The 19,422-nt window shown below is 41.7% G+C and overlaps 1 protein-coding gene across 1 annotated transcript in view; it reads left to right on the top strand.

Annotated features, from left to right (window-relative positions):
* The first annotated feature begins 281 nt into the window (after nucleotides 1–281).
* Nucleotides 282–19,422, top strand: part of TMCC3 (transmembrane and coiled-coil domain family 3) — a 143,937-nt gene continuing 124,796 nt past the window's right edge. Inside the window, exon 1 of the mRNA XM_085321223.1 lies at nucleotides 282–360. The gene's annotated coding sequence lies outside the window, so the exon portion shown is untranslated. The remainder of the gene's footprint in view (nucleotides 361–19,422) is intronic.

Genomic DNA, 19,422 nt, shown 5'->3' with positions numbered 1-19,422 from the left:
GGCGGCGGCGGGGGGCGGTTGGGCCGTTAACGGTCGCCCGGCGGCGGGGGGCGGTGGGGGGCGGCGCTCGGCGCTGTCCATGGTGGGGCTCAGCCGGGGCCGCGGGGAGCGCGGCTGCGGCGCGCTGCCGGGCGGTGGCAGGGAGGCCGCGGCGCGAAGGCAGGCAAACTTTCCCGTCTGCCGCCGGAGCCGGCGGGAAGAGGGTGGCTGCTTTTCGGCTGGAGTTGCCATGGATGCCGGTGCTCCAGCCGGCGGTGCCGCCGCGCAGCACATGTCCGGGTAGCGGCAGGGCTCCCCGCAGGCGCCCGCGGCGGCTCTGAACCTGACAGCGAGGGAGGAGGCTCGTCCCGGCGGCGGAGGGTGAGTGCGAAGTGCCCGGAGCCGCTGGAAGGGGCTCGGCGGAGCGAGCTGCCGCGCCGGGAATCGGCCATCTGTAAGGGGCTGGCAGCCTGTGGCGCTGCTGCCTGCCTCGGCTGTGCCTTGCGCCGCAGCACGTTGTTCTCGGGCTGTGAAATCGTGTTTAGGGACACATCGAACCGCTCATCATTTTTACACTAGGCAGCAATGCTGTTTATGTGACGTGCAGGTGAATGCAAGACTTGTGACTAGTGGAGGAGCTGCTAGAAGCGATAGAAAAATAACCTGAAGGAATGAGCTGAGAGGAGGGTGACTACCCCAGCTCTACTTTGGAGCCAGATCCGAAGGATGTTAAAGTCCGTAGGAATCTTTTTCCCAGTGTAATATGTGCATGCAAACCTTACAATTCCTAACATAATTCTCTTCTTAAGTGTAGGATTTCTAGGTGGACCTGGAGTGGTTTTCATCATTGATGAAAACTGGCTGTAACGGGAAACTGACAGTGTAGAAGGAGCGTTATCAAAGGAATGACTCACGTAACTGTTCAGTCTTCTTGTCCTGCTTTTGTTCTTGTCTTGCTCTTGTTTTGTGTTATTTTTTGCAAATTTTGTTGTTACACATCTAGACCCATTAGCTCAGGATTGTTGCAGCAGCTCAGAACTCTGGAGTAGCAAGCCATCCYCCCAAAATCGTTAAAAAAATGCGTGTGAAATCTCTCGCTTTTCTGTGTGGTACCTGAGATGGTGAGAGCCTGGTGTTGTTTTCAGCACTTCCCACTATGCTGATCTGCATTTCGATGGCTGCACTGAGTTTGGCAGCGCCTGACCAATGCAGAACAAACAAGATGATTGAGGGTATCTTCCCTTTGTTTGGAAGAAGAACYCTCCACTTAGCCAGACTGCTAAAAACCAACATTACTAATCTCTTTTTATAGGTAATCCCAGACCAATGTTTTATTCTGTTAAGTGCTAATTGTTATGTAGTTGTTATATGGTTTGGACAGACTGAGTAAGAGCAAGCTGATTATTTCTGTTCTGGCCTGGTGACTAACGTGGAAGAAATGTTTAATCTGATTTTTGCCTTCTTCCATKAGCCTTCATATGCTTCTTTGCTTACTGGGACAAAGGCTGCAGGGATGGTCAAAATTTGAAAGTAAGGGCTCCTTGAAGGCCAAACTGATCTTGGGGACTGTGGATACAAGATGTCCACACCTTTTTCTCATCCCTATTTCTGAGGCTGTGCAAGGATTGAATCTGAGCATGAGGACTGCTCTAAGCTCCACCGGCAACCTGTTCTGCCATGGGTRTTAAGCTCACGGCCCATTACAGGGTGACCCCTGTGCCAGTTCTAGCCACTTGCACTAGATTCCTTTACAGTGCAAAAAGAAGGAGAGTGGTACAAACAGAAGTTAAACTGAGCTACCTTTAACCTGAAATGGTAATGATAATAATTCCCAATTCTTAAGGAACATCTCACGGCTAATGAACGCTACATGAAGAACCTTCTAAGAGATAGAATCTCCATTTAGGAAAAGGTACCTAGTTATAAAAGGAAGAAAAATTCACTTGCAGGTCTTACTTTTGATTAAAAGTGCCAAGATGCTGTTTAGGCATGTATGTGGAGAAGCTTCCTCATGAGTTGGTGCATCAGGTGCTTAGCATGCTATGGTAAAACAGTAGTTGTACTGGGAGCTAACAAATAAAATCAATTTTATGCCATAGCTCTCTAGGCTGGAGTGTGAAACCTCAGTGCTCACTGCCTTATCTGCTCCTGTTTCTCCTCTGCAGTTCTGGAGGAGCTTCCATCATTTGTCTCTTAGCATTCCTTTTTTGCTCTTACATCTGTCAGGAGGAAAGATAAACTAGGAGAAACCCCTGCTTTCCTATTGTTTGTCCTGCTGCGTGATTTTGTGGTAATGAAAGGGAGACTAACATTTGGAACCTCCCTGACTTTGCTGTCCCTAAAGGCAGTTGATGTTTTATTGATTACYTTAAAAAATGAGTTAAGCTGGCATGAATTGGGCCACTGAGATACAGAGCTGAAATGCTTGCACTGGGTTTAATATTCATCAATTAATCAATGTTAAACCTATACCTTCCCTTTGGATCAAGTTTCAGAGCTCTGTCTGTGCTCATAAGTGAACAGTATGTAGGGAAGTTGTTTCAGAATGTCTCAAAAGCATAGTAAAAACCTGGGGTTTGTTGCTAGAGAGGAAACAAAATATATCTTTGCCCTTCTGTTTGGGGCTCTTACATGGAGAAAATGACCCCAGAAGGAAGGGTGGAGTCAGTGAAATTTTAGAGTCTTGATGGAGCTACTATTGAGGTGTCAGTAAGGGAGTGACCCTTCCCTTTACTGAGCCATTCGTTCACCAGCTGGTCTGATTTCTGGGAGAAGCCTGCCTGCTCCCTGTGCTTCAGTAACCACTGTAGGGTAAACCTTCGGGTAGTGCTTACCTGAACCCAGGAGTGGTACACAGATGCTGGCCTCTCGCAAAAGTGACACAGTGATGATGCTCCAGGTATCCTCCCCTGCTCTTTCGCTCACCAGCACAGAGGTACAGTTTAGTTAGGTGACCCTCATTGTGCTCCTTGGGTCTCTGCTATAGTCTGTGAAGGAGAGCAGCTCAGCCAAAGCGAGGGTGCTGTATGTGGTGGCAAGCTATGTGAGGAGGAAGAGAGAACACCATGGGGATGGATGGGCAGTAGCACAACACTTCTGATGGGCTGTTTTCAATGGTTTCTCTTGACCCTGGAGCCTGGCTGAAGCTGCTCTTACTCTGCACTCCTGCTAGGGAGCAGTTTAGAGCTCTGCCTGCTGCCTCTGACCTTCTGCTACCTCCAGCTGCCTATGCCTAACGTATGCTCCTTGACAGGATTGCTTTCTCTGTAGTATTAGTGAGGTCGAGATTTCATACTTCTAGTGTTTTATTCGAGATGCTTTGCAGGAATCTCATCTTTTTGGGGCATGTGCTCCCCTCTATCCTTTCYGTATACCTACCCCCTCCTCAGACTCTGGAAACATAAGGCCAGTATGTAGAGAATTTCGCAGCCACCGTACAACTCTGCTTTTCCTCCCTCCCCAAGCTCATCAAAATAGTTAAAGATGACATAGGCATTTCCAAATATTTTCTGGGTTATACAAACACACTTTCCAAAGAACACGATTGTACAGTATCTAAGTGCTGCAGCCACATTCACAGTTACTGTCAGCTGAGGTAGGTCGGCTTGATTTCATTGCAGCTGAAATACCTGATCCTTTTTCTCCTATGCACTGTTAACTTTTTCCTGAGCTTCCTATTAGCATCCCTGTATGAATATAAGCAGGAAGAAAATCCCCAAGGTTTTTTTCTTGTTTCTACAAACCTTCCCCCTATTCAAATAAAATAGACTGGCATTCTCATTAAGAGATAAGCTGTCTATTGGAAAATGTAAGAAGGAGATAATAGAATTTAGAGAGAGAGAAAAAGAGAGACTAAATTTCCAGGCAGCTAATGGAAACCCAATTCCCCAAACCTCAGCGTTCTTATCTCTTTGTACTTTTTCAGCTTCTTTAGCCAGATGACCTACCTGTATTAATTTACTGTATTAGGAGCTAATTTATTCAGCTTGGRCATTCTTCCACCAGATCATGGGGGTACATATTAGATTTAAATTCCCATTGGCTGCTTTTGTTCTCATTTTGAACATCAGTGCTGTGTATCTTACTCATTTCCACTGGGTAAAGCAAAAGCCCAATTCACATGGCAAATCTACTGGAGCTATTTTTTCAGGCGAGATGTAGCAACACTTGGAAATCAGTGGAAACCAAACTCATCAACAAGCAATTAGCATTTAGGATCAAGAAAATGAATAAAATAATATAGAGGAATATACTGAAAACCTAAGTTTGGTAATAAAGATGAAATTGTGTCTTTCTTCGATTTTTATTGTATCCCATTTAATGCTGTTAGGTATTTTTGTCTCTGATTCTCAATAATCAGTAGCTACTTTTGTAGGTACATATGAAGAAGGGAAAGGGAATAGCTTGGTTGGTGATATTCTGTTGAATTCATAAGGCAATTGGACACAGTTAGGAGGGACACGAATACCTTAACAGGTACAGATCAGTGTTATATCTTGTTATAAATGTTGATCACTAGATGTTTGAGCAAAATGAAAGTTTTATTTTTAACCAAGTTGCTGTTGTCTGTTCTTTACAACTTGTTGCACAAAACTGTACATAGTGGAACAATTTGCTGTTGTTTTCAGATGCTCAGAGCTCATCTTCAAATAATATGTAGAGTTGTCAGTCAAGGACTATACATCAGGGCTGAGTATTCTGCTGTTTTGAAGACTACTATTTTGGTGGCCCACAGGGAACAGAAAATATGTTTCCAGTTCAATCCATGACAGCAGATGAACTTAGTTAAGCATTAGATATAGCAGAGCTAATGGCAAGCAGTTTAACTTAGTAAGAAACAAGCCACCTTGGGATATGGGAGCACTGAGCAAGTTCTTGCTCTGAGCAATATGAGTCTGTTGTCTTCCAACGACTAGGAAAAGTAGGACAAACAGGCAATCTGTGATCTCTGCTGAAGGGATTACTGAGCAGGCTATGAGGGTTTAAGTGGATTTTAGCATTTCTGCTGGTGAAAATGTAAGTGCCTGTAGGATTTTAAGTGCCTAGCAGATTACATGAAGAGTGAGTGAGGATTTTGATAGGACATCWGTGTTGGTCTGGAATGACTAAAGATAAGGGGATTTGCTACCTTTACTTCAACTGCTCCTGTTTGCTGAAGAATTCAGTTTTCCCATTACTGCCTCTGCTGCTTTATCTCTGTGACTCAACTGACTGGAGCCACCTCTGCACACCTCTGCACATATACGATGAAATACGGACATGGGTCAAAAATTTCCCAGCGCTTAAAAGGCCTTGAAACGATAGGAACAGAATAAAGGGGACCAAGACTGAGACTTCAAGTTTTATGGTGGTGGGTGTTGCTGACTGGCAATAGATGACGGGAACGTAACTCAGTCTGCTCTGCAATGTAAACTTGGGTGTTTAAAAGGCTAGTATTTCTGCAGTTTCAGAGATCTTAAACTGGAAGTATCATTGTGGTATAAGTTCATGTTGATGAGCCATCTCAAATATATCTACCATCTATTTGGAATGTATGCCTTAAAAATTATTTTCTTAAGATATTAGAAGAAAGTTCTTTATAGTTAGGCAGCACAGAGCCAAAACTGAGGTGAAAGTCTGTAAGGTTTACATATGTAAGTCCCTGAGTTCACTTTTGAAAATGGTATTTAAGCTATTAAAGTGCTTTTGACTGTCTTTTCACTAGGCATATTTCTAGTTGACACTTCTGTTGGCAGGTAGAGAGGAGAGCAAGCAGTAAATGGCATGGAGAGCGAATGATTAGGAAATGATTGTTCACTGTCTCTTTCAGTAGAACTGGGGGCATCAAATGAAACTGTCAGGCAGGAGGTTCAAAATAGAATGATAAACTCCTAATTTAGCTGTAAAACTCCTTACCATTGAGTGTTGTGGAGGATTTGAGTTTATATTTGAATCAGAAACGAAATAGACAAAGAATACTTCAAAGGCCACGGAATACTAAATTAACACTGCTGCCTCAGAAAGTTCTTGACCTGCAGATCACTAGCAGCTGGAAAGTATTCTGGGGAGTATCATTACAGGATAATTCTGTTGCTACAGTCTTTCCTAGGCATCAGCTATTGGCCGCTGTTTCAGCCAAATCCTGGCAAGGATTTAGTGTGAGCCAGTATGTTCTGTATCGTCCATCATCACAAAACTGAGCCTTGTTTTCTGCTGAGATTGCTTGTGAGATATTGGGCCTACTGGAGCCATACTACTGATTAAGCAGATCAACTGAGAAATGCTTTATAAGTCTAAGTTGTCTCAGAGGATGTGTGCATAATTTAGGACTGTAGCAGTGGGAAAACAAATAGAGGAAGATTAAGATCTCTTATGTACCTTAGCTTCATTGAACTAAAAACAGTAGGATTTTTTGTAAGCGATTTCTTGTTCTAGTGGCCTGGCACTGACTCCTGTTCAGGGGAATGGCAGGTCAGAATGGGTGATTGCAAGTTTCTATACAGGCTGCCTGTGCCAGAACCAATATTTCCCTATCCTCATGTATGTGAGCTGGAAAGGCCAAGGAATATTGCCCTTGGACGCAAATAATTAGTTCTTCTGTATGTTTTTTTCCTCTGTCCATGAGTCTTAAACTCCTTTACGAAGCACTTCAAGGGTAAAGAAACTGAAGTTTTTAAGGACGGTTTGTTTTCTGTTATCTTCTAGATATACTTATCCTTACTGCCCTACACAGCTTCCCGCTGCTGCATATCTCATTTCCACAGATTTCCCTTCCACTCGGCTGTCACTGAGCTCGTACTCCACTGGCCTGCACAGTGCCCTGCACTCCTGCTGCCCAAGTCGTGCTCAGCACAAGGTCACCACTGCTGCTAGATCCCTTGAGTTCTGTGTTGTGGTGCTACCTCTGCTTGGAGCATGGGATCAGTGACCCAGAGCTGACATTTCTGGACCAATGCAAAGTATTTGCAAAATACTCAGAGCTATTTTGAGTATTTGCTTATAATTTTTGCACAGCAACAAATGTAGAGGTGGATGAAACTTGGCAGGTGAGCATCTGAGAGCCCTGCCACAGTGCCCTTAGTTCTGAGCTTGGGACAAAGCGGAAGTTAGCACATGGAACACAAAAAAGGGCAGTTAATCTTTTTCTCTTATGTTCCTCACTACTAGAGTGTTGTCTTAATCTGAATCCAATAAAGTCTAAACTTTCRAAAATAAGTATAGAAAAAAGTCTCTAAACAGAAATTAAAAAAGAGGACAGGTGTGTTGGTTGACCTTTCTATTTTTGTGTGGAAAGGGGGCAATCCTTTAATAAGAATTGTGTCCAAGTCTGCCCCGTGGTAAAACTACAATTTCGTAAGATTTTTTTGTTTCCATTGTCAGAGCATGTAGCTGTACTGGATTGAGTGGCCAAATAAATAGAGTTAATAGGATCACCCTAAGATGAACTCCTGGTAAGTAATCCATGTGTCGCTATTTTATCCTGTCAGTCCTTCCTACAATCATTAGCAATTAGTGCAAAAAATGGATTCCTTCAGTCTGCCTCTTGAACACACAGCAAAAGGACATTTAAAAATTGGCACTGGAGGGTTGTGTTCCTTGTTTCCAAGGCGGCCTGTTTCCTCTGGGAAGAAGTGCCTCCTGGCATGAAGGGAAGGTCGCCCAGTGCTTCTCCCAAGCAGTAACCTCCCCCCCCAACACACACACACACACACACACACACACACACACACACACACAGACACACAGACACACAGACACACACACACACACACACACTTCCAGCTAAGGCAGCTACTGATGAGCAAACTTGCACATTTCCTGGAACGTTTGAAGAACAACCAGATCGTCTGGTATTAGATTCCATGTAGTTTGATGACAACCACAGTCTCCTTAAGTTATAATATCCAACTGACAGATGTATTGTCTTGGCTGCTTTGTGTTAAGGCTTCTAGGCCAGACAGCTCAAACTTTTCAGACCAGCAGAATATATTGTTAATTCTTAATCACTGTAAACCTTTTCCTAACACTTTTTCTGTTGGAAACCAGTGAACTTTTCTGTTCTATGCCCCCTTTAATGGCCCTCTGAGCGTGCAACTTCTGTCTTTAAAGGAGACGTGGTACAAAGCTGAGGTCCTTGGCATAATGATTGCCTCCCCGTTCCCCCCAAAATAGTGCACGTGGCTCTGTGGATTGGGATTGGGATTGGGATTGGTTAAATGGGTCTCTGGGCTGTTGACCCAATGTGTGATTTTTAGGCAAGTTTGTTTGATCTTTTTTTTTGCTATGAACTATTTCGTGCACATTGTAGGTGTGGGAACATTTGAAGACTAAGAAAGACTTCCAGACATCTTTGATATTCTCCAGATATAATGTGAAAAATAACTAGGGCTCACCTTTGCTGCCCTACTATGATATCTGTGCTTGATCTCATGTGGATTCAGGACCTATAAAATGAAGGCACAAACTCTTTGGTCACTAGATTCCAGCCTCTGAACAATTGATTGTAAGCTATTGTATTTAATGTAGTAGAGCCTGACCTTGAGTGCCACAAGCTGTTTTAAAACGAAAGATTTCACTGGCCCAAATTATTTCTGTCCAAGCTGTTTCTAATAGAAAATAGGATTTTGATATTAAAAAACTACAGAAAATATATATTTCTTCAGAAAATACTAATTTTTCCCTGAAAAACTAACCTCTAGTTGAAAGATGATTTGAAACTTTTTATTCTTAATAAGAAGTCAAAATCTTTTCCAGAAGGGGAAAATAAAACATTTTTTCCCAACAGCAGTATAGTGCTTGCGACAGTAATGCTTGCTAATTTGAGTCAGACACTCTCCTTTCTTGAAATGTACAGCTATTCTTTTTTTATTTTTGTCAACATGGACACTTGCTAGCATGCAATTTTCTGTACCAGTAAGTGACTTTGCAAATCTCCCAGTAGTTCTCTATCCTTTTCAGATGCACTGAAAGCTATTCTGTCAGCTGTTGTTTTCTTCAGTCATCTTTTTCTTTTTATCCTTCTCTGCTGATTTCTGGACAGATGAATAAACACGCTTTATAACACATTTTAATTATCTTTTAATTATCTTGCTTTTCGGCAAGATAGTATTTCCAGGTAACACAATTAATTAAGACTCCATTAACCATTTAAAGAAAATATCCCCTASTGGCAGCCATTTGGTACTGGCCTATTGCAAAAGGATATATCATATGTATTGACTTGCTCAGAAATAAAGGGGAAAATTTGTCCTTTTTTTGTGCTCTTTAATGTATAAAGCAAGCCTGAAGAGAGATTCTTGCCTCTACGTTTTACAATTCAGATTCAGTTTAGACTCACTTTATCTGTTCTTCCTGAAAGCTAGATTTGAGGGCGRTTTTATTTTACTTTGTTGAAACAGGGCTGGTTGTACAGATTTGGGGTACCTTCACAGCAGATTGATTCCCATATGACCTTTAATGGAGAAAGAACCAGGGCAGTTTTTCTGAGGTTTTTGCTGTTTGCATTAACTCTCAGCAGAGTTATAGTCATGTCTGATCTTGCAGCTGTGTCCAATCTCTGATACTTTTTTTCTTTCGCTTCCAGCCTGATCTCCCTGCCATTTGGTTACCACCTGAGCGGGCAGTCCTCGGAGATAATTGTTTGGTGTATGGGAAAGCTCAGGTAGACCGAGTTGTTCGAGTTGTTCGGTCTAGCTGCTTTGCAACACAAAGAAAACTTTTGAGGGAGTTCTACCTTAACTACCATTCACTGATGCCAGTTCGTCTACTGATGCAGACAAACTAGGGTTTTTGCGCTTCACAAAGTGCTCTGAACTGGAAAACTTTTCACAGCTGAGCTCAGAGACTACCCTGATGAGGGAAGGGAAGAAGAACAAGGTCTTTCAGCAGGGTGGTAAGTGTCGTATAACAGTAATAATGTTTGATCTTTTTTATTATTGGGGAGAAATGAAGTGTAGCAGGAGAGTTTTGTAGGCTATAACCCTACTTCCATCATTATGGAAAATATGTAGAATGAATTGACAGTACAAAAAATGAAATGTCTCCAGCTTTGAGTGATAGCTACAACATTTTCCTGACAGTCATTCAGCTATTGCTCCTCTTTTTAATATGTAATCCAAGAGAGTTTTTTTAGCTTAATTTACAACAGGTGACTTTTTTAGACTACTGCTTTCAGATATTAAAAAGTAGGACTGCATCTTTAGCAAGCAAGAATGTRTAGGTACATACTCTTAGGGAGAACATAATACTCTTATAATTCACACATATTGGGAGAAAAATACAGATTTATTTCTTAACAGCATGGATTAGGAGTGAGGGTAAGTGGTCAAATCTTTTGTTTTTAGTACTGCTTCTGCTAGACAACAGAAATTTGGAATAATTTAGTAAAAAGATAGTTACTTTTATTCAGTATGTCTCCTACAGACAGGTGCAGGGAGAATAAAGAAATTTGGAATCACTAGCAGCGGATAGTAATCTAATGTAAATCCCTGGGCAGGTTAAATAAATCTATTCTTGACATGGTGCCTGGAGTAGAGTGGAGGGGATGGGAAGGGATGAATCAGCTCTGGTGTTTTGCAAGATTCTGTGTTCTGGTTCAATATTGTCTTGTTTTCTTTGCTTGAATTTATTCCTGACAGGTGGTGACAGAATGTTTTCGTTAAAGGCGTGCGTATACCTTCCTAGAATCAGAGAAATTATAGCAAGTCTTATGTGGCAAACTGTCAAATTTTGCCATTTGCAAACTAAACAAATTCAGATTTWTAAGTAGAAGGGTTCTCTTTGCTAGTTCCTAAAAGCTTTGGAAATCCTCACTGCTGCACAGTCTCCCTTCTTCTTAGCCCTGCTATACAGCAGTGAAGGAAAAGAGTGCACAAGTCACTCTTTCTGTTTTTCTTGCCTACCTGCCGCTACATGGTGTCGAGATGGTTGTGAGCACCAGGCCTGCTCACAGCTGCACTGAGCCTTCTCTGTATGCAGCTGCAACACACCTGTCACACTGACATACAAGTGGGCTTGTAGCAGTACTGTCCTGCAGTGAACTTCCAAACATATTTCAGCACCATTTGACTTTGAATTACTGATCAGCTCTGTCATTCTTTTGCTATGGCCTCTAAGGACAGGATACACTTTTAAAACTGCTGTCTCAGGAAATGGTAAACAGGGTAAGCAAGATCTTTGACAGACTGGGCACGGAAGGTCCCTTAACAGCACCTCTTTAAGAATAGTACATGTTATTGGCATTTACAAGGGACACTTGTGCCTCATCTGTAAGCAGCAGGTGGAGCCAGAGGAGATCCTGATGTTCATGGTTGGTCAAGCACTTCAAGTTTGCACCTTGCCAGTCTGGTTAGGATAGCAGGGCCTCTTGTCATTGTGCCAATCCTTGGGAGCTGGTCAGTTGAGTTTGTTGGGGTCTATGCCAGCTTCTTTAGTTTCCTAAGTGTGGTTCCCTAATGAATTTAAGTGAGAATGTGGATCACTGTCAAATGGCAACACCAAAGGGACAGAGGAGAACATGACTGCCTGTACCTGCACAGGGTGGTGAACCGAATAGCTACTATTTCCAGCCTGAGGGCCAGAAATAGGTAGTGTGTGGGGCTAGGTCTCCATATGCAGGGCAGCAAAGCAGGGAGAAAGAAGAGCTGTCTGCTGAACCAAGCACAGTCATCATGACTCTTAGCAAAGCCAAGCTTGCTACAGGCAGTTTTTAATTGCTGGTTCCAGTGTGTTGAACCACCACCTCCAGAATAGCCTGCCTGCAAGAAATGCTCAGGTGTTCAGACTGGGTTTACTGTTCTCAATGACAACTAAATTTAGACAGAATATAATTYAGGAATGTGAGACACAAATCACTAAATCACAGAGAAGTATGGCATTGCATGAATTGAGAAGAAAATAATGTTTTTCTCAAGCTAAATAATGCCCAGGCTCTGTTAATTTGTGACTTGCTTCTAGAGCCCATTTTGATTTCATAAACACATTTTCTGCTGTGGCACTGCTTCTTTAGTGATTTTGTCAGTACATGTATCTTCTCCAATTTTCACTGTGCAGAAGATCTGCATTGTTAACTTCATTCATCTGAGTGCTTTTTCCAGTCTCTTAGATGTATACAAGGATCAACTTCGGCGAATTTGTTGCACAGGGCAGATTTAGAAATGTTTTAGAAATGCTAATATGGGGTAGTGGAAGGGGAGAGATATTTACCGCAGTGCTAAGTGTGCATGCAAAGCCTATTGCATTGATGTACCTTAATGTCTTTATGGTTTAGGGCTTCTCATCTTCACAGTACTTGTAAGTGTTAATGAATCCTCATGACACTGCTGTGAAGTGATGCAGATAACTATTATCACTCTGTTGTTAGGTGAGAGGGCAAGAGAGAAGGTTCTGTGACCTAAGGCTCACCTAAGAAACCAATGGAAAAAAAMCAGCGGTTGTAAATGAATATTTTCAAGACAGTAGACTTCGTCTTTCAAAAACACTGTGTTCTGAAAGCACACAGAAGTGYAGGCATGTCATCAGTGCTCTCCCGAATAAGAAAATGTTCCTAAACCAGTGCCTGGGAAAACAGTGGCTATTCCATGGGTGTTCTTTGGAATGACTGAATGATTCTGCGGGGAGGATCTGTCATGTTTTTATGCCTATTATGAAGCTTATTAATGTTTTTCATCCTAATAGGGTTTAAGATTAGAGCTTGTTTAGCAACTTTAGATTTTTTTTCATGTGCTTCCTCCTTCCCACTACCCAGATTGAAAACTGGGATGGAAGGAGAAGGAAAAGGCCAGCACCACCAGAATATATGAGAAGTATGTGTGTGTGGAGAGGCCACCGGGAAGCAGATGGGAGTAGAGAAAGCAGCTGAAAGAGGTGGCTCAGGGACACAGATGTCTGGCAGAGCTGCACTAGTGCAACTCTGGCTAAGGGAGGAGGATGGCATGGACAACAGGTCAGAGGTATTGTTGGGAGCTTCAGAGGCTCTTCTGCTGTGACCTCCGTGGCTGGGCTCTGTAGGTCCAGGGCTCCTTCTGCTCTTGCTAACTGTTGTCCTTCTCCAGCAGCCAGAGCTTTCTCGGTGTAGTTCCTTCATCACTGCATCCATTTCCTCCCATCTGTGTTTGTTCTCTGCTCCTTGCAGCTCCTTGGCAGCATGCCGTGTGAGATATCGTCTGCAAGCTCACTCAGAGAGTTATGCTACTCTGACACCTCCTATGCATTGTGAACTACTGCTTTGTAGGGCTTAGTTCTGCRAAGAGCTCAACTCATAGAATCATAGAATCAGTAAGGATGGAAGGGACCTCTGGAGATCATCCAGTCCAACTTCCCTGCTCAGTAGGGTCACCTAGAGCATATTAGACAGGGTTGCATCCRGGCGGGCCTTGAATATCTCCAGAGAAGGAGACTCCACAACCTCTCTGGGCAACCTGTGCCAGTGCTCTAACTCAGCTAAGGCCAGGTGTCCCTAGCTTCGTACTTTGTGAAACTGCCTAAGTAAAGGTAGATTTGTAGTTGAAAGCATGTATTTTTAGTCTAATGGTTTGAAAAAAGTATGTTAACTGCTGTAGGGCAGAAACCAGTACGATTGATTGAATTATTCTGATGAAGTCTGTAAACTAATTCTATATTTATAAAAAAAACCTTTTCAGGAGGATCTTCTTAAATTAGAAGAAAAGACAAGATAAGAATGAAAGCCTATTTCATTAAAACTCTTAAAACACTTTTAAAACTCTATAATGTATTCCTCTTACAGTGSTAATGTGTTCTGATCAGTGGTCTTTAAACATAATTCAAGATTCRTTGTTATATATAGTGGAAATCCAGTGATGCATTGGGAATAATGTAAGACAAACATTTCAGTATAGTGAAGAACTAGGACACAGATAATTATGTTACCTTTCTTATCAAATTAAGTTTCTGCATAATGAAATATCCATGAAAGGATTCCAGTAAGATAGTAGAAATGGCATAAAACTCACTTTTTACCCCTGCTGATTCTAATGCCATTTGCAATCTCTGTGCTCTGAGCKCTACAGGCCTGATGCTGTGACTTGTTCACAGAAAGGATGATAAGGTTCATTTGCCTGCATAATGTAGTTTCAGAAGCTCTAAAGGCCACCTTTTTTTTTTTCCTTCATAGGAGTTGCTCCATGATACCATATCATTTTTTTTTCAGCCACTGAAAGAGGGGCTCCTGTAAATGCTTYTTTTCATGCTACAGAACACTGCTTTCCTCTTGCAGTCCCTCCATCAATGCTGTGTTCCTTCAGGCCTGCTTGGCCTGCCTGTTGGGACTCTGCCTTCTGACTTACCTTGGCCATGGTGCCTGTCTGCTCCGAAGTTTCTTTGGTTGAGCTTTTCCCGATTCCCTCACAGCTGCTGCATGTCCCCTTTCCTGACTCTTGCTTCTGTTCCATATTTCTGCAGTTGCTGAGCTGAACAAGGTACCCAACAATTTACTCTGCTTCATCTTTTGTGGAATTCCACTTCTTTCATGAAGGATCCCTCAGAGTGAGGGCTTTTGCACAGTTGCCCCGTGACTATCATTTTGTGTGCTGTGTCTCTCCAAGATACGTTTCACTGTTATGATGCTCTTCAGACAATGAGATATGAACTAAACAGTTTATTTAAAGTCTTTTAACTAGCAAGAACAGGATTAGATTCATGTCTCACCTGTAAACCTGTCTTCTTGAAAACAGAGCAGAAACCAATGTCCCAATTTTAATTAATAGTATATTTTTGGCATTTTTCTATTTGCCAATGGGATATGCTGTTATGTGGGAACACAAGCTGTGGCAGTTATGCACTTCCCTAGACTTTCCAGGGACTCCTCCCAATCAAATTGACGGAATAATTGATTAGTAAAGTGTTCTGCTTTCCCCGTGATTTTGATCTGTGTATCTTGTGCTTTTGTTTCCTCTTTTAAAAATACCAGACAGATACTAGCAAGAATAATTAATGAGTCTGATGTCTTGGCATTTATGTACACTTTATTTGAGATAAACACAGGGGAGTTAATTCATTCTGTGGAGTTCTGTGTAATCCGGCACTAATGTTTAAAACGGAGTATGTGAAGTCATATGCTGAGCTCACTCTGTGTAGCTTGCATTGCCACACCAGGCTAAGTAACTTTATGTTACATTTTGTGATACTAGTTTAAACTCATGCAGCTGTTCATGATTTGCCTTCTGGACTCTGACTCTTACTAAAAACAACCAATAATCAGTGCCAGCATAAGTTGGACATTAGTAAAATGCTGCTCAGCTAAACATCTTGAATAATGTAACAAATGGTGCCATTTTACATGCCTATTGAGAGCACAGAAAATCAATCTGCTTCAAAAGCTGGAGCCCTGCCATTTGATTTGCTGGTTTCTAGCCATTTCAGACATAAAGCACAGTTTACCTTATAGTTAGGAGAATCATGCTGTCTAGCCATAAGCATATAAACTACACAGCTTATGTTAGGGAATTATACTGTGGAAATACAAATAGATGTATTTAATGAGGTACAAAACCTGTTTTGCATKAAACTTATAAATCTCAATTATCCATATGCCACCAGGGAAAAAGAATAATTTTGATAATCAAGCTTTCAAAAAATGGAATATTCAATATAATAAGCATTAAGAATCAAGGCTTCATCTGAGATAACACAAGGTTTGGATAATTGAAGCACTTCTGTATTGTATTGTAAGAGTATCACAGTGTTTAATCTTTGGGTTCCAGTTCAGCAGCTGTTATTAGTATGCAATTCAAAAAGATCTGTAAGAGCTGAGTAGGTCCAAGTGCTTCTCACTGCCACTGGCAATCTTTGAGCTATTATTGGGGACAGAAAAGGAACCTGATAGCCTATTTCTCAAAGAAGGTCAATGTACTATTTCTACACTGTTAGTGTATTTACTATTTGCTGACTGAAATAAAAAAAAAAGATTTAGGTAGTGGGTTTAATTTTCTCTCAATATTGTATTTTAGAGTTAATCCTTTTTATCATGATTTGGAGCTCAGAATGTTTTGAAATGTTTTTGCTTGCTCTTTTAGAGTAAATCTCTCTCCATTTGAATTAATTACTGCTCCTGTGGTGATATTTGAAATAAAGATGATCTTAGGTGCTCAGATGACAAAAAAAGACAAAAATGCATAATATGAGTTTTACTGATACAAGATTACAGAATCTTACTAATTCTGCATGCTGATGTTCACAAGTTCCTGCCATCCTCCTGCCTCGCACTATCATTGACTTTTGTTTTTTAAATCCATGGAAGGTTTTTCAGATAACTCTAATACCAGTAAGCTTTAGATTACTTTATCGAAATAGGGATTAGTTCAGAATTAATTATGGTGCTACACAATGGAGACCTGTTCGCAGAACACTGTTCTTAGTGTGAATTAGCATATTTTCGTGTTTGAAACTCTAATAAGTTAAGACAAACTAGTGTTTATATGGGGGAACTGTTTTGGTGACTCTGCAGCTGTCTTATTTCACTGTTTTGCATTCTGCCAGACTTTGTATATGCATGTGTGTCCTCTAGGGCATTGGTATTGCATGCTTTTCCATTGAAATGCASCCTGGGTTGATTCATTGGCAGTTGCATGCTCCTGAAGTCAGTTTGTGGTTGACACTACTGCATTACTGCCCTGAAAAGAGATCTGTGGCTGTCCATGGTGTCACTGGCTTTTGAGTAGTGCCATGGATGCTCTAAGTCATTGGCTAAAAGGATACTTGAGAAAGGTCACCACGGGGGTGTAATGCTAGATCTAAAGTAAGTGTCTATGATGTTCTTACAGGAAAGAAAATGTCTAAGTCTAGGCTCAGGTAGTTACACTGTTTGTCCTTAATGTCTTCATCTGCACAGTATGTGGTAGCCAGAGGTTGGCAAACCGTACTCTGTGGCAGATACTTCAAAAATAACAGATGCTCAGGAAGTTGCACATGTGTGTAGTAAAGAGCTGCCTGAAAGCTGARGAGCTCTTCAGATTGCAGGAGACCAACTGGACACTAAAAGATCAAGTGGATCAAGTGGACCTGCATTCATGGCCTTGCTGCTTTGGGATCTGTTGGGCTCTTGCATGCCAGCCCTGCAGAGGAGTCTTCAGTTAGTGATCTTTTATGTTCTGGCCCATTTCTTTTCTCTATGCTATGAGTAATTGTCACTGTACACTCTGACACACAACTAGCATATCTCTGCATGTGCACAAGATATTTGGCAAATGTGAACTGTTCAGATGTTAAGAGTTCACTGYTCTCTGCCAGATTGTCACTATCCCCTTCCTTATACGTGGTTCTCAGYCCCTCTCTCCTTTTGTTCAAAAGGTTGCCTGCTCTGCTGGGGCATTTCACAATAGCACAGCAGTAGTCGCAGGGAATCCTGTAGTTCCCTTTTTGATAACAACCATGCATTTCCTGTGACTTCTGCTTGCTGTTGCCCCTCATGCAAGCCTACCTTCCCAAATTCTGTGCCAGACCTTTTTTTTTTTTTTTTTCCCCACCTTAGGTGTGAAACAGAAAATCACTTCTTAGCAGTATGTTGTATATCAATAGGGCACAGAAAAAGAACAAAGAATCTTTTGAAGTGCTTGTCCAAGTATTTTATCTTATACTACGTGCCAGAGGACAGTCAGTTGTACAAATGGTGTATTAAGCATGTAAACATACATTTTTAAACAGGAGGTACAGCATTTGAGCAAAAATATCAGAGATATTTTGTTTTTCAGACAAAATTTAGCATAGAATAAATGATATGTATGATGGTATATATTCGAATAGTGTTACGCCTCACTATACTGTAATTCTGTACGATGATTTTATTCATTTTATTTCARTGGAAACTCTGTCCCTATTTGTAGAGCATAGAAAATAGCAAGTTAGGGAAAATAGACTGAGGTAATGTTTCAAAGCAGTGCCACCTTATGGCTTGTTTTAGAACAGGAGTGTRTGGCCTCCCACTCATGCAAAACGTAATGTGTATCTAGCTGGGCTCTCTAACTTTTTTAAATGGGCACCATCTGTGTTTCCTGATCACAGRAGTCAGTGATGCAACTGTCAATATCAGGCCTGATTGCAGAGAACCAAATACAATTAACTAACCGCTCCTTGATGAACAGCTGTTCCCTATGTATAATCAACCATCCCAGTGTTCACCTGGGCCCAAAGTCTTGCCCTTGGATTCTCCTGGACTGCTTGTAGAGGTGCATCTGTAGTTATTATTTAAAGCTTCCCATTTTGGCTATGCTCTATCTCAGTATTGCAATCYGTAAACCAAAATTCCCAGACTGGTAATCTGCAGTAGCCAGCTACTTACTGCAGGAGTTCTTGGAGAAACAGGAAGCTTTGTTGTACCAACATGTGAAGGCAAATTGGGAAGGAGCGAGATGGAAAATAACTTGGCCTCCATATAGCTTTTTTAGAACAGGGAAGAGGTGATGAGGCTGGCCTCCCGAAATGAGAGCATGTCTGTTTTTTCAGGTTGTGAAAGCTGAATGAAGACCAACTACTTGAAACAGGTTTAGCTCAGTTGGTTAGAGCATGGTGCTAATAATGCCAAGGTCGCGGGTTTGATCCCCGTATGGGCCACTCATTTGAGGGTTGGACTAGATGATCTTCAGAGGTCCCTTCCAACCTTACCAATTCTATGATTCTATGATACTTCTTCATTCTCCTTCCACAGGGTCTGTATTGAGCAATTAGATGCTGTGGGCTTTCTCAGCCCAACAATACCTGGCAAATTTAGGGGGAAAGAAGAGAAGAGCATGAGGAAAAAACATAGGCATTCTCTCACCAAGAYTGGTAGCAGGCAGAAGAGCGTGTTTCCTGCAGCAGGGACAGAGTAGAATACAGAGGCAGCCCAGGTGTTAGAGAGATTCTCTGTGATCAGGGAGCTGCTAACCAAGATCTGGTAATATTAAGGGCACAAATATAACTTACAAAGTCCAGGAAAGGAAATATAGCATTACTGGAAAAACATGCTCCCTCAGCACTTCTCAGCCTCCTCCAACAGCGTGCAGACTTAAGTGCCCTTAAAGATCTCCAGCACTTCAGCAGGGGAACCTGGTTCTTGTCTTCAGCAATCCCCAAAGGTAACACAAATTATTACAGGCTACTCTTTAATCCTGATTGCTATGTGAACAAATAATAAAATACCAGCAGACTAATACTACAATGTCCCTCTCTTCTTGTTTTTATTTTCTTTTTTGCACTGTCAGTTGTTATTGCATATCTCTGCATTTACCCTTCTGTAAAGAATAATTTTGTTTGCTCTTTTAGTATACATTCTCTAAACATTTCCATAAGGTAATATTTCATAAACCGAACAATAGGAGCACATGCAGTGAAAGGTAGTTTGTTCCTTCTGTGAAAACTTGGATGAGGTTTTTACTAGCTTTAACTTATCAGTTACATAGGAACCCTACTTTTGTCACTATCTCTGCTCTTGTAGTGGGACATGTGGATCTGTGTGGTCATGCTCCTGGGTCA

This window comes from Rhea americana, unplaced genomic scaffold (genome assembly GCF_003343005.1).
Source record: "Rhea americana isolate MKP2758 unplaced genomic scaffold, rheAme1 scaffold_69, whole genome shotgun sequence".
In the NCBI taxonomy this organism is placed as follows: Eukaryota; Metazoa; Chordata; class Aves; order Rheiformes; family Rheidae; genus Rhea; species Rhea americana.
Note: the sequence above shows the minus strand (reverse complement) of the source record. Positions and strands in the feature narration are given on the sequence as shown.